The sequence below is a fragment of the Dipodomys spectabilis genome, unplaced genomic scaffold, assembly GCF_019054845.1.
Source record: "Dipodomys spectabilis isolate Male_0828 unplaced genomic scaffold, ASM1905484v1 ptg000519l, whole genome shotgun sequence".
Lineage (NCBI taxonomy): Eukaryota > Metazoa > Chordata > Mammalia > Rodentia > Heteromyidae > Dipodomys > Dipodomys spectabilis.
In genome coordinates this window covers 291045-306852 of record NW_024871196.1, presented here as the reverse complement: position 1 = coordinate 306852, position 15808 = coordinate 291045, and the positions used below count along the sequence as shown (strand labels likewise).

The window sequence follows — 15808 nt, the reverse complement described above, 5'->3', positions numbered from 1 at the left end:
CGTGAACTATTTGTCCACATAGTTTAAGTATCGAAGTCCTCTTGGGTCAGGAAGAAGCATGCAAACGACTTGTTTTAAACACAAAAGCATTTCCATGGTCTTCTTTTTGTTTCTTTCTTTCCTATAGGCCTGGACGCTTATCCTGTCTGGCTCTCACTTGAGCAATCTCTGCAGTCAGTAGTTTAAGGAATGGTGTTTAGCTCTGTTCCCTTATATGGAAGAGAGTGACAGTGTGCTTGTCTAGTGGAACTGCAGTATGGCTCAATGACAAGTTATAATGATTGGTTATGGAAACCTTCTGCTCTGGTCTCCATCACTTTCCTGAGGGAAGACACAGAACAGACAGCTGTAGAGAAATGGAAAAGTGTTCTGGTCAAGGAATGGTACTGCCTCCAGCTCTGGCCTCTGCCAGTTGTATGATCTGGGACAAGTTCTTTGATTTACTCTGGTGTTCTGAGATGGTAGTCTCAGTTGGATAAGTTTTGGCACATAGCAAGTATGCCAGCAAGGTAGCCAAATAAGCTAGGTCATTATCTCAATACCTTTAACCCATAAGAGCCCAAGATAACTAGCAATCCATTCCTATTTCTTCATTTTTCTCCTAAGTTCAGTCTTTTTTTTAGATCCTTCTTCCCTTCCAGCTAACATCCTCTTCCTCTACCTCCTCCTTCTCTCTCCCACTTTCTCTCCCTCTGTCCTTCCTTCTTTTTTTTCCTTCTCCCTTTTCCTCTGTCCCTTCTTTTTTCTGTCTTTGTCTCTCTCTAGGTCTAAAACACAGAAACCATACAGAAGAATCCAATCTTGGGGACAATGAAGTCCTTTAGCTGGAGGATGTGAAGATTATGTAATACACTAAAGGTAGTTCAGGTCCATTGATAGGTAAGAAGCAGCCCTCAGACTGAAGAAGATAATTGAGAGCAGAGAAATTCAGGATTTAGAGACAGACTGGCCTGGTTAGAAAACATCCATCCCAACCTGAAATAGAATTTCCTAGCTTAATTAATTAATTAGTTAATTTACTGTATGGTGGTACTGGGATTTAAACTCAGGGCCTCTCCCTTACTCATCTGGTACTCTCCCACTTGAGCCCTACCTCTGGCCCTGCTTTTTGTTGGTTGTTTGTGGAGATGGAATCTAGTGAATTTTTTTTTTTTTTTTTTTTTGTCAAGGATGGCTTTGAACTGTGATCCTTCAGATCTTAGCCTCCTAAAGAGCTGAGATTTTATAGGCATAAGCTCCCAGTGTTCAGACAAGGGACTCCTAGAATTGTTAGCTATTTGTCTTAGACCTCCCTCCTGGGGAGCCAAATAAAAAAGATCCTAAGCATCATATCCTTTCACTCTATACGTTGACCTTAGAGGAAGCAACAGGGGCAAGTTTGTAGCTAAGAACATGGGAACCAAAAGGCATCCTGATACCTGCTAGAAGCAGTCATGGTTGATTACCAGTGATTTGTAACTTAGTGTCAAAGTAGTTTTGAGACATTATTTCTAATAGTTATGATCTCTCTAAAATAAAGGGATAATGGTCCTAATTGTATAATCAGGTTGAATAAACAAGCTAGAAAGTAGTAAAGCTGAGGCTCAAACTTTAGTGTTTCTGACTCCACAGTTTGTTCTCAAATAAGTCAGATTTCCAGTGTCACATCAAGTCCAAAAATGGAGTCTTTGTCATCTGGTGATAGGTGGTATAGGATTGTGGTTGAGCTTGTGGAGTAGGGAAATATGAGCTGGGTTTGAATCCTGGTCCTGCAATGTTACTAGCTCTGTGACTTTGGAGGTACTACTTACTTAAGTAAAACTCAGTTTCTTCATTGTAAATTTGGCTGTTAGAAAGATGATTTTTATTGAATAAAGCATTTCTGTCATATAGTCCCAAGTAGATAAAACTGGCTTCAAAAGAATAGGTAATAGTAAAACTGGGTAAAATAATGGATAGTGAATGAGTTTTAAGTATTCCCTTGGACTTTAATATAATGTATCTAGTTATAAGTTTGTATAATTTAATTTTGAATCATGATCATTTTTTCAACAAGCCTTTACAATTCTTGGAAATTTAACTATTCTCCCCCCCCCTGCCCCCCCCCCCCCGTATTGGAGCTTGAACTCAGGGCCTCATGTTCTCAATTGGCTGTTACGCTCATGGCTGGCACTCTACCACTTGAATCACAACCTACCCCTACTTCCAGCTTTTTGGTGGTCAAGAATCCCATGGACTTTTCTGCCTGAGCTGGCTTTGAATCATGAAATCAGATCTCAGCCTCTTGAGTAATTAGGATTACAGGTGTGAACCACTGGCTCCAGCTTGAAACCGTAATGTCTCACCATCAGCTTTTGATGGCTAATATGACTTAGGGTACATGGAAAGGGAGGGGACACTGACAGAGGAAAGGAGACCAAGTCCAGATAGTGGTGCTCTACAGCCACGAATCCTAAGCTAATTTACCAGTTTATTTCTTCTCTCCAATGACCTTTGTCTGCTTCATGTACACCATGAGGACCTGTTCCCATACACCCAGAGCATTGATACAAATATAATCACCACGCTGGCACACTTCTCAGATCAATTGCCTTCTACAAAGAAACTTTTAGCTCCATAGTCTTTAGTGAAAAAGATGTAAATATGCACCCACTCAATATGCACAACACAGAGGAACTAACTCCTAAATGTTTGGTAATGGAAGACCATAGAAATAGTTTTGGGGGCTCATTTTTAATCCTTCTTCCAAAGAAAACTATCCCACCTCTCCAAGCACAGAGCTTGAGGTTGAGCATCTAAAGAGACTGAGATGTTTCCCAGCCTTAAGACAGAAGTATGGGGGGACACTTCTCCCCTTTCAGAGATCTATACATCCTTACCACTAAAAGCAGAGAACAAAGACGAAAAAAGTCTTCAATCTTTCCTAGCAAGGCATATACCTAAAATAACTGGTCATCAAAATACCTTAAAGACAGAAATACTTTAAACAGAAAACCTTTTCTGGAGTCACCCCTCCTCCTAAGCCTAAATTTTACTTAGTAATGGTAGCTGGAACAAGAAGTGGAAATACCATGAGAAATTTTATTCTTGCCACATTTCCAATGCTTTACAGAAGCAAGTACTGGAAAACTCATCAGAAAGTTTGACCTTATGGGGTTGATAACTTTATATTTAAGCCCAAAAAGAGTTAGGAAGCTGGGGGAGGGGGGGGCATGGATTTTTAAATAAGTTCTTCTGAAGAAATTCTCTAGAAAAATTGATTATTTGGGATACAGAGTTGTAACTTTTAGGGGGAAAAGGCACGAAAAGCTAAAAGAATAGGTTCCTGAAGAATAAGTAACAACACCCTCTATCATAAATTATAGCAAACATAGGGGCGCAGGGCTGTTCCTGACCCAGCTGGTTCCACCAAAGCTACTAAGGAGGTTTTGCATACTGCAGATGGCCTGAACCTCCACTCTGGGGAAACTTACTGAATTGGAATTCCCAGAGGAAAGATGCCAGGAATGTATATTTTGTAAAAACGCTATAGTCAGTTCTGATTAGAATGCTGTTTAAGAGCCACTGATCCCAAGGCAAATAGGCCTGCATTATTCTATCTAACTTTGTGAATTAAGAGAGAACAGTCTCTCATTACCAAGAAGAAAAAAAGCAATATGGCAACTGCCTAGGACTTAAGCATTGGTAGTGCTAGAACTATCTTTGCTACTAGTTAACAAGGTTGATCTTGGTCAAGTCCCTTAGTTCGTTCTTTTATTCAACAATCCTTTATTGGACGCTGTCATGTGGCTGATACTGGATATATACTAACTTAAAACGTTCAGATATTCTCTGTCATAAATCTTACTGATTAATAAGACATGCAGCTATTACTCAAAGAAACTTACCAGCAAATATATAATTTTACTTGATGTGTGTGGCTAAGCTGTAGTTTCTCATCTGGAAAATGAAAAATATGGATTGATGAGTCTTTCTTTTGGTGTATATATTGGGGATCGAACCCAAGGTCTTGTATATGTTGGGCATGTATGCTGAGCTATACCTCTAGTTTAGTTCCTTTTATTAAAAACAACAACAACAACAAAAACAAAGAGCCAGGTGCCAGTGGCTCAGGCCTGGAATCTTAGCATCTCAGGAGGCTGAGATCTGAGGATTGTGGTTCAAAGCCAACTCTGGGGAAGAAAGTCTATGAGATTCTTATCTTCAATTAACCACCAGAGAACCAGAAGTGGCACTGTGACTCAAACTGGTAGAGTGCTGGCCTTGAGCAGAAAAGCTCAGAGACAACACCTAGGTTCTGAGTTCAAGTCCCACAACTGATAAAAAGAATTTCTTTTTAAAATTCCAAAGGTCTTGCCCCAATTCATACACAATAGAATTATATGTCTTAATTCCATTTATTGGAAAAACAAAATACAAAACTAGATTTCAACAGCTCTTTTCAATAAACTATTATCTCATCATCATAATGCATTTATATAATTAGAAAAAAAGTAACACCTATTAGGTGAGATGTTTTATTTACTCTGCCCACCAAAAGTGCTTTCTGTATATTTAGATTTGTTTACCTTTTGCAATAACGTGACCTTCCAGAGATTGAAGTCTCAAGGTGAGGCTCAGCCTAAGACTACACTGATGAAATGCAAAGCATGGTCAGTTGGGTAGGCATAGCTCTCTCCTTCCAATCCTTACCACTAATTATTGCCAATAACAGAGGATTCTTCCCCTCTGTGAGCTTAGGTCTATCCTTGGAAGCCCTCTTAATATACTGGTTGCTAGGCCTGGTACACAAATGGGAAGTTGCATGTACTTCCTGAACTAAATGATACCCTAAAGCCAGCCAGCTTAAGAATTCCATGGATCTATGCATTCAACCCTGCTATCTTAAGAGAGACAAGTGCTCTCTCCTATCTCCACACAAAACTTTACCAAGTATAGGAAGGCATGCATGTGGTACCTCCATTTCCTTGCTTTGGGGATAAACAGGTCCAGATTTCTTATCTGATCCTCATCTGTTTGCCTCTCCTGATCCCCTCTAGTCTTTGATGCACATTCCTGGATGCATATTTGTCAATGTTGCTCTGAAAAGTGAACCCAGCGCCGAGTGCAGAGCTCCAAATGTGATCAGAGCTGGGCAGAAGGCAGGGGATCTTTGACTTGGTTTGATGAGATCATGACAGGTATTCAGTGGATGAAAGATCCCAGGGAAAACCTTGTCTAGACTGATTGAGGACACTCACTTTTATGCATTTGTTTTTTTTAAAGGATTACGACTTACACTGTGGTATACTCACTCTTGTTTACTAAAAGTTTTAAGTCAAAAGATGGCCTTCATTCAGAAGGAGCCATGGATCCTAAGAAGCTTTTTTCTCAACAAGAATGCTCCTAAGTGTTTTCCTCAAGAATCTTTCTGAAATGGATAATTTCTTACCTTTTCACAGATTAGTGGTACACACTTCCATGGTAATTTCAAGAATCTTTCTGAAATGGATAATTTCTTACCTTTTCACAGATTAGTGGTACACACTTCCATGGTAATTTCCCTTAACATTGGATCATCTGACCATATTAATGTCATCATCAAGAGCTGTAGTAGGTGTTGGCATTTTTTAAGGAATTCATTCACATAAAAATTTAAGTGTGCCAGGTGCTAGTGGCTCATCTCTAATCCTGGCTACTTAGGAGGCTGAGATCTGAAGATCACAGTTAGAAGCCAGCCGGGGCAGAAAAGTCCATGAGACTCTTGTTTCCACTAAAATACCCCAAAAGCCAGAAGTGGTGCTGTAGCTCAAGCAGTAGAGCACAGAAGCCCAGGGACAGTGCCCAAGCCCAGAATTCAAGCTCCAGGACTGTCAAAAAAAAAAAAAAATGAAGTGGTACCCATTGAGAGCTACTGGAAATTTCAATGATTTGCCTTTCATGCCTAACTTCTACTTCTAACTAACTTTGACGGTTGGGCTTTCCTTTGCCCAGGAGAGGCCATTGATTGAAGTAGGATGGCTACCAGGCCCACTGTGTAAGTAATCCATATAAAGGCCAGTGGCTGGATACTCTCCTTCTTGCTGAGAGACAATAGCTATTAGCAGAACCACTCAGATTGCCGCTCTCAAAATTTCACTTGGAATCAAAGAAAATTTCCAGGTAATAGGACAATGGAAAGAAGCAGACGACTCATGCTGCATATTGAATTATCTGAATGGAAGCCTACCAAGTAGAGATGGATAGTTCCCTTCTGAGATCATTTACCCACTTTGGTTTTAACTCCTCTTTTTGGACCCTGGTCCAGTTTTGACTTCTTGATTTCCTTGTAATGTTATCCCTTTATCATTCCAACTTGTTTACTTGAATAATTGAAACTCATTAATGTAAGGATCTATTTGTCCTCAATCCTGTGCTAAATGTTCTGATAAACTTCCTACTTGACTGGATGGTGCCTTGTTAAATAAGATCTTGATTTTTAAAACTCTGCCTGTCCTCTGTATTTTTTTTCTATTTCCTCTTTACCTCCCTGGCTGTAATCATGGCCCAGCTAATTGTTGTATTTTATAACCTTTCTGGCTGACACTTACTGGAACTCCTGACTCCAGTGCAATTCTTTTTGGGGGGGGGGAGCCTGAACTCTGGTGTTGAGGAATTGAACCCAGGGCCTCATGCATGCAAGGCAAGCACTCTACCACTGAGCCACCTTCCCCAGCCCCTCCAGTGCAATTCTTTATCCTTGGTGCCTGTGGATTCTTTGCCCTGGTCCTGCCAAACTTTGGCACAAAAATGAGATCAGCCTCACTCAGCACAAGAGGGATTGGTACATGTGGGTATAAAAGGAACTAATTATATATTCCTACTTAATATGTTCCTCTCCGTGTAAGATGATTTCCTGGTCACTAAGTACTTTCATCCATGTATTCAGGAAACAATTAAGAAGCAATTTATCTTCAAGTTAGCTATCATTGCTATAGAGATGAACCTTTCTCTAAAGAGAAGACATGCATTAAAGTACATCATCAGAACACCCAATTTGTTTATTTAAAAAATGACTTTTCTGGGCTAGGAAGGTGGCTCAGTGGTAGAATGCTTGCCTTGCATGCATGAGGCCCTGGGTTCAATTCCTCAGCACCACATAAGCAGTAAAAAGCCAGAAGTGGTGCTGTGGCTCAAGGGATAGAGTAGTAGCCTTGAGCTGAAGAGCTGAGGGACAGCGCCCCTGCCCAGAGTTCAAGACCCAGGACCAGCAAAAAAAAAAAAAAAAGGTCTTCTTTTTAATTATTTCCTCACTGTTGCTTAGCAACTCCTTTCTCCCTTTTTTAAATCAATTAATCTCTTGATGTTCTCTTGGCACATATGTGATAGCAGCCATTCCTGATTTTCTACAGCTTGAGATGCTCCCCATAGAAAACTGCTTCTCTGAGATGCTCTCCTTTCCTTGGAATGGTTACCCTATGATTCAATCTCCCCCTATAGAGCTGCGTATTGATGTATAGCTTATTCTTCCTTTCCTGATACCTCTGAGCCAGGCGTGGTGGTGTATTCCTGAGATCCCAACAATGGGTGGAAGCTAAGGCAGGAGAAGCATGAAGGTTGAGGCTAGCCTGTGCTCCCTAGTAGGGCCTTATCTCAAGATAATAGTCATAAGAACAACGAAGGTGACCCTGCCCCTGCGTTCTGATCATACCCATCCATGCTTGTTCACCACGGAGATCCAGAACTACCCATCATCTTTATCTCCCTCAGTTCCCAGGGTCCCTCACTTGTCATTAAGCTTGTTTGTTTATAAAAGGCACAAGGAGACAAAATTTTTAGCCGATTCTCAAAGGGCTCCACGACAACAATACAACACCAGGAAGAGTAACGAGAGCAGACAGAGAACGCATCACTTCTTACCACCACCCCTCCCCCGCCCCCCACCTCTCACAGCCCTCGCCCATTAAGAACCAATGGTGTAAGATTGAGGAGCAGAAGCAAAATCAAAATGGCTCCTTATTACAGAAAGCACCCCCCCCACCCCAACTCTGCCTGTCCTTTACTTTTCTCTCTGCCTGAAAAAAAAAAAAAAAACGGGGGTGGGAGAGGAGGTGGCTTTCACCTACCTAAAATGTACTTTCACAATGTCTGAGCTGAATCCTAGGGCTGGGCTCCTGTCCATTTCCAATGCTGGGCCAGGAAAACTCTGCCCTTGGCTTTAGGATGGGGGAGCCAGTGGATTGGAGGACTGGAGTAAGGAAGTTAGGGATACCACCAGGAACCAGGACTCAGTTGGGAATACTACAGCTGAGAGGCTGCTCCCTGGAGCAGTCTGGTCTCAATACCAACAGGAACCACAGCCAGGTGCTCCTGATTACTTCCTCCTCTCTACCAGGCCCAGGCTTGAAATGCTGGGATTCATTCCATGCTTTGGGCTGGAGGCGGAGGAGCTGCCTCATTTGCTAAGCCCTTTCTGTTGTCAGCACTTTGTCATTGGCCTTCTGTTCACCTGGAATCTTCAGGTGTCTTGGTTCCTGGAGTTTGCCTTGTAGCACTGGGGGCCCATCTTCTTCTGCTACCTAATGCTTTGTGTGTTCTGATCATCAAAGCCAAACACTGGGATAGGTCTGTATTTCTATTCTGGGCTCAGGTTTCTAGAAAGAATTTGGAACCAGGAGGTAGCACTCAAGGGCCCTCAAATAGGAATGAGATAATTAGGAACAGTAGGTAAGAAGTGGTTCACCAAGCATGTGTATAATGGACGGAGCCTCAGATTGAAACCAGTGTGGACTATGTAGCCCACAAAGCGAGGGGAATAGATTTCCTACCCACAGGGGAAGCCAACAGTTGACTTCCTCAAAGAGCAGGATTATTTAAGCAGAGGAGCCACAACTAGATCTGAGGCCTGTTAAGCCTGAGCTAAGAGTATCTTGTTTAAGTTGCTGAGCTATTCCTAACTTGTGAGCATCTGGAATAGCTTGACAGGTGAAGGATTTTTCAATGAAAGAAAATAATGACTTTATGTTGGGGCCCTAAAATAGCTTCAGCCAGAAAACCTCTTTTGAATTCTGAAAGATCTTTGGCAACATCCTTCTAATGTCCTTCTTTGTCCTATCATGTGATTTGTAGTCTGTTTCATCAGCATTTTCTCTGTCCGCATCCCTGATACCCGTGGCCTCATCAATATGTGAAACTAGCCAATCTCTCCCTCTGCCCATGTTTCATGCTACCATGAAAATGAACAGGACTATTTTTTTTAAAGAAAACGATTATCAAGAGGTATTGCAGTATGTGTGTGTATGTGTGTGTGTGTGTGTGTGTGTGTGTGTGTGTGTGTGTGTGCGCGCACGCGCGTGTGTGTGCCAGTAATGGGGCTTGAACTCGGGGCCTGGGTGCTGTCCCTTTGTCTTTTGGCTGAAAGATAATCCTCTACAGCCACAGCTCTACTTCTTTCTCTCCAGTCGTTAATTGGAAACAAAAGTCTATGGACTTTCCTACCCAGGCTGGCTTTGAACTCTGACCCTCAGATCCCAATTTCCTCAGTAGTGAGGATTATAAGTATATGCTACTGGCACCCAGCTTCAAGATGCATTTTACTCATCAGAACTAGGAATCCTCAGGCTAGACTCTGGACTTTCAGGACACAGCATAGGACAGCCTATTCCGTTTGCAGAGAGCAGGAGGCTCTTAGGCAAGCAACAGAAACCAATCTGAATTGTTAACAGCCCCGCCATCAGGAAATGCTTTCATGACTTCTCATTTAAGTCCCCTATGTTGATGTTTGAACCTTGTTCTCTCTATAATACAAGAATTATACATTTGCTGAAGACTCTCCTTATCTGAATTTTGTAAATTGCGCATCCTATCGGCTTTGAAAAAGAGAAACAACCCCATACTTTACCAATGGATCAATCCAGTGCTAAGAAAAAAATGTCAACTCTTTTAAACTAACTTTTTATTTGTTTGGGGGACAGTTCTGGGGCTTGAGCTCAGAGCCTGGGCTGTTCTCCCTGAGCCTTTTGACTCAAGACTAGCACTTCTTGCGCCACTGTTCTGCTTCTGACTTCTTAAAGGTGGTCAATTGGAGAAAAGTCTCAGGGACTTTCCTGCCTGGGCTGGCTTCAAAATGAGATTCTCACATCTCAGCTTCCTGAATAGTTTAGATTATAGGCGCGAGCCACGGGCGCCCAGCTTAATGACTTTTTGATCCACAAATTTGCCTTTATATTTCAATGATTTGAATACAATGAAAATTCTCATGGTGTGGCTTCATTTGGGCTGCGTTTACCTTGTTATATAGGGAGATGTGCTCTAATGAATACTCACCAGGAAGGAAGCAACATGAAGAACTGTTTAACATGAACTAAAATCCCTTCCCTCCAAACATTTATAGGACACCTAGAGTGCTATTTCAAAAATGTGTTTTTGTGGTCATTGGGGGTGAGGAGCTCATGGAGGGGGGATGGGAGAAAAGTGGTCAGAGAAAGTTTGAAGTTGTTGCCATTTAAACATGCTGGTTTCCAAATGGAATTTATCTTCAAATCCCAAGATTATAGATTTCCTTCCAAACTGCATTCCCTACATGATTTAGAGAACAATCAAAACAGAAATTGCTCTCCATTTTTTGATTGACATTTAAAAGAAACCACTGTGAAAATAGTGTGGAACTTGATCTGTTCGTGGGAAAGACAATAATCAAACTATAGCTCTCGCCTGCAACCTTTCTCTCACACTTACTCAGAACTGTTCCAGGGAAAGACATTCACTGGGAGTTCTGTTCTCATATATCACTTCTAGAAGAGGACAGAGATATTCACAGAATATTATCCCCAAACTTCTAAACACAATGAGAAAAAAATGATGTAGTGAATCTCAGCCACAAACCCACCCTCCTCCATGGAATACAGTCAGATTGAATCAATTGTTTGTAATGGGTAGCAAACATATTCACATTGCTGAAAAAAAAGAAAGAAAAGAAAAAAAAGAGCTCTATCATTTTCCTCATAGGATCCAGTCTTCAGTTAAGTTCTAACCATGCCTATCTGGTTTTGCTAAACACACTGCAAGGATTTTACTGTTTCATTTTACAAGTTCATCTGCATAGCCTTGTTAATGGAAAGGATTGCTGAATACCAAGCACTTTGTTCTGATCCACTTTTTTTTTTTTTGGCCATATATTGCCATAACACTAAAATCACTCACACACACACACACACACACACACACACACACACACTTAACAATCAGTTCTTTTTAGAAAGAATCACAAATTACTACCAACTAGCTGCTTATACTTCCATTTAAGATGCCCAAATACATCAATCTTGAAATGAAAACCTGTCTCCTTCCTTTCCAGAACAAATTTCCAGGCACACTTTTAAACAGAAAATAAGGAATCATTTGGTAAGCAGTTAGCTATGATTTCTAAAAATACAACCACTAAGTGCACACATTCTCTTGTTACTTGGCTTTATTGGAAACAGATTACAGTGGGCATCTCTGTCTTAACAAATATCAGATCAGTGACATTAACTCAACCAGTACTAGTATTTATATTCCCTTGCAGCTCAAAAGACTGGTTCTTAAATTCAAGTTAGCAGAGTAATATGTCCTTTGGAGAAAGAAGGAGAAAGAAAGAAGGAAAGAAAGAGAGAGGGGGAGAGAGGGAGGGAGGGAGGGAGAGAGAGAGATCACTTTTTGCCTTCCCATCAACCTGAAAAATTGTTGCTGTTATTTTAAGCAAAACTTCCTTAAATGCCTGACCATAAAAGATGTAGAAGAAATAGCTGGGGGGAAATGACTGGCACAGCTGGCCTGTGGATACCAGGTACAATCCCACATCACCCTCCTAAACAAAAGGCCATCCCCAGCAAAGTTGCCGGTGCTCTGCTGGGTACAAGTCCCTTTACGATCTCTCTTCTCATCTCAACCAAATTTCTTCCTTTTTTGCTTTCTGGGAACATCTGCAGGTCAAGGGTGAGCCCAGGATGGCTCTGGGAAGCTACAGAACTTACTGCTTCCAACAATCTTTTCATCTCTCACTGTATTGGCTAAGAATATTGACTGAAATCTACACAATGCCCCCAGCTTCTTCTAAGGAGAAAACAAGAAAGGCCCCCCACACCTTACCTCCTAGGCTGCAATTCTTCAGAGGACGATGTCGTAAAGGAAGGATTGATTCCTTGAAGCCAGAGAGCAGCAAGAGAGCAAGCAGGCAGCCAGGCAGCCTAATGCACACTGCTCTATTCAATAAAACTGCAGACCGCCCTTCCTTGGCTCCTCCCAGAAGTCCATGCTAAGCGAACACATATCCTCTCTGTTTACCGTAGGCAGTCAGTGGTATGCATTGTCCTGTAGTTTTTCTAATAGGCAGCCAATGACGACACCCCAGCCAAGGTGATGCAGTCTGTCTATGCAGATGCCTGTCATTCCCTAGGCATGCTCAGGAAATCACTCACCAGAAAAACCAAGACCTAAAAAGCTCCGAAACTTCAAGCAGCTGCCAAAACCAGCCAGCTCTATGCCCTTTTTTGGTTATCCTTAGCAGGGCCTCTGGAAGTGGACCCACGGTCGGGAACAATCATAAGAAATGTTAATCTTAGAGCAAGAGGCTGTCTTGTAGAACATAAATGAAGCTTTAAAAAAAAAGAAGGAAAAGTCCATGAAATGAAAAGTGAAGTTAGTTTTGTTTATGGGGCTGGGGGCGGGGAAACCATTTTTAGTGGAGGGAGCTTTAATAATGTATTTCTTTTCAAAGCAGTTGAGTGTATAAAATGAATTTAAGTCCTGATGCAGTTTGAAAGTCTGAAATGGACAAGATCCAGGTCCACAGAAGAAATTCTAGCCTAGAAGGGGCACAGCTCCCTAAAATATGTCTATATCGGTTATACAAACAACTGAACTCCTCCCCTCCCAAAAAAAGATGGCATTTTTTTAAAAAAAAAACATTAGCCAGAATAAATGCAGTGCCTGAAACTCTGTTAGAGAGAGTCCGAAGACTTGAACAACTTCATTGGTCTTTCTACCTCAACTGCTACCCTCCTTTGGTTTCCTCAGTGTTGGTGATGGGAATGTGCTAGAAATTGATGCACAACAGAGTGAGTGAATAGACCCGGTTCCTACATTAGGGCTGATATCTTGAGAGACATAAGTTCATGCAAGTGGCACTTATGGACTACAGGGTGAAAGTGTAGGCTGGAGCAGAGGCTGAAATAAGGAGATATTGAATTAGAAGGCAGCTAGCCAGCCCACACATGCATTCAATTGTGGTCTTGTACCAGAATTCATTCAAATTATTTTTTTAACTAATTTTTTTTTGGAGCATCTACTATTTGTCAGGCCTGGAGCCAGGTGGGGAAAAAAAATCTATGTTTCACTATTGTTCTGTGCTTGTACACTGTTTTATTGTGGACCAGGACATTTTTATTTGACTAATTTCAAATCCAGAAGATTGAGCTTCAAAATGTTAAGGCTTTACTAAAGAGCTTTTCTCTATTCGGGATCTGACTTAGAAATGATGTTTATTTAGAGAAAAGTTCCTGTTTTGGGTACATCTTGGAGAAAACTTGAGAAGTAGCTGGTCCACACGGTAGCAGGGGGAGGGGATGGGCATGGAGGGGGAGGATCTTTCCATCCTTCAGGATTCACAAGATACCCCAAAGTATTGACTTTCTAACACTCATCTTTTCCTTAGGGACTTTCTGTCATCTCCCCTCTTTCCAAACTACTATGACTGCATAGCACATAAAGGCTCCAGTAAAGGCTATAGGCAAAGGCAAAAGTACGATTCAGGCATCCTGTGTTCAAACTCAGAACACACTTTCCCAGAACAGCAAAGTAAATAATTGGTTGGTGGGAATAATACGGTCAATGGTGCATTTCAAGCTCACTGTAGCTCCACCAAGCCTGTGTGGAACAACAGCATTCAGAAAATTGTTCCTATGGGAAAATGTTTTTCTGATCTCAAATAAATGATTTGAAAATAAACTTTTGGAACACAGACAGTTTTGCTGCTGGGGGGAAAATATCCCATAACTGGGTAAGTTGTAAAAACAGAATAATACTTCTCAGTCTGGTAAATGGCTGGACTTAAGGGAGTTGTAAGGCTGACACTGAGTTCAGAAAACAGCTCCATCAGGGATGTCATTGTAAAGCTATGACCTCTGTCCAGACTGGTCTTGGCACTCGACCTCTAGGTATGGTCACACATAACTCAGGGATGTCTGTTTAAAGGTCCAATTTCGTATTGGCTCCTAAAAACATTCTTCCCACTTGTGTGAGAAATGCTTTTTGCATTATCAGCAGTGAAACACAATTTTGCAACGTCTGAATAAAACAAGTACCAGCTTTCCAGAGGAAAGAAAAGTTGTGCTACAAATGGGGGAAATATTATCAGCAGGAAACAAGGAAGGGACATGCGTTTTGCATGGTTTTTAGAAGATAAACAGCTAAATATTTTTGGGGGAAATTTAAGTATGTTTCCCTAGATAAGTTCTTCATATTTCATATACAGGGAATAGCAAATGGGCAACCAGAAAATCTCATTTTATGTATTACAAATACACTTAATGTGCAACAAGGGGGAAGCACACAAACGGAGGGGGGTGGATGAGCAAATGTAGTTATCATTTTCATTGGACATTATGTAAAAATTGAACCTAGTAACTTGAAGGTAACCATGGGAGAAGGGAAAATGGGGAAGAATGATGGAAGGGGTAGCACTGATCAAGATGTATTTTACTCATAACCGAACATATGGAATTGGAGACTTTTTGTACAACCACTTAATAACAACAATAATAAAATACACTTAATGTGGTAGTGAAGGAAGAATTGTTTAACAAATTTTATGTATCATATTCCTTTTTTACTTCTGTATTGTTACTTTAAAATAAAAAGAAGAACTTTAAAAGGAAATGGAATAAAAGGAACACACACACACACACACACACACACACACACACACACACACACTGCCTAATTTCTACCATGGGAAATTTTACTTTGGTAATTTTTTTTCCAGAGGCCATTTGTAAATAGAGCTAAAAATATACAGGGTTTATATAGAAAATTCCTATGGCATTCCCAATTGTATCATCCCAAATGAAGAACAGCTTGTTTATCCTAGGGTATATCTACCTAATAAGCATGAGTGCGAGTGTGTGTGTGTGTGTGTGTGTGTGTGTGTGTGTGTGTGTGTTGCATGCACGTACACACATGCTAAACATCTCCATTATAACCAATGAAAAGACAAGAACAACTACTATGTGTGCCAGAAAGTTTTTAAAACTGATTTAAGGCCATGAATGACCAAATAAATGGTGTCATTTATCATTTTTGTGAACAGTAAGCATCAAAATCGTAAATATATAAAGTCTCCTCAGTGTAATCTATGCATTTGTTTTTAATCAATTAAATTCACAAGTAAAATAATTCATTAATTTAGACAAAATAATAGATCTCAGAATAGGTAATGAGATTTTAATAGATCAATTCTAATCAAGGTATGTGTTATTGGCAGAAGATTAGGTAAAGAAATTAACAAAAGGGCTGGGAAAGTGGCTCAGTGCTCTAGCACTTGCCTTGCATGCCTGAGGCTCTGGGTTCGATTCCTCAGCACCACATAAGCAAAAAGAAAAAAGCCGGTAGTGGTGCTGTGGCTCAAGTGGTAGAGTGCTAGCCTTGAGCTGAAGAGCTGAGGGACAGCACCCAGGCCCAGAGTTTAGGCCCCACAACCGGACCCAAAAGAAAGAAAGAAAGAAAGAAATTAACAAAATAAAATAGAAAACCTCAAGGAAGATTCAAGGACATAGAGAACTTTCAAAATAGTAGAGGTATTAAAATCACAGGGCATTTGAACAATCATTTTGAT

The 15808-nt window shown here is 40.9% G+C and overlaps 1 protein-coding gene across 4 annotated transcripts in view; it reads right to left on the bottom strand.

Annotated features, from left to right (window-relative positions):
* The window catches only part of Cald1 (caldesmon 1), a 186157-nt gene extending 173794 nt beyond the window's left edge, over positions 1 to 12363 (bottom strand). For all 4 annotated transcript variants that reach the window (XM_042670107.1, XM_042670109.1, XM_042670111.1 and 1 more), the window contains exon 1: positions 12067 to 12363. The gene's annotated coding sequence lies outside the window, so the exon portion shown is untranslated. The remainder of the gene's footprint in view (positions 1 to 12066) is intronic.
* Positions 12364 to 15808: the final 3445 nt, after the last annotated feature.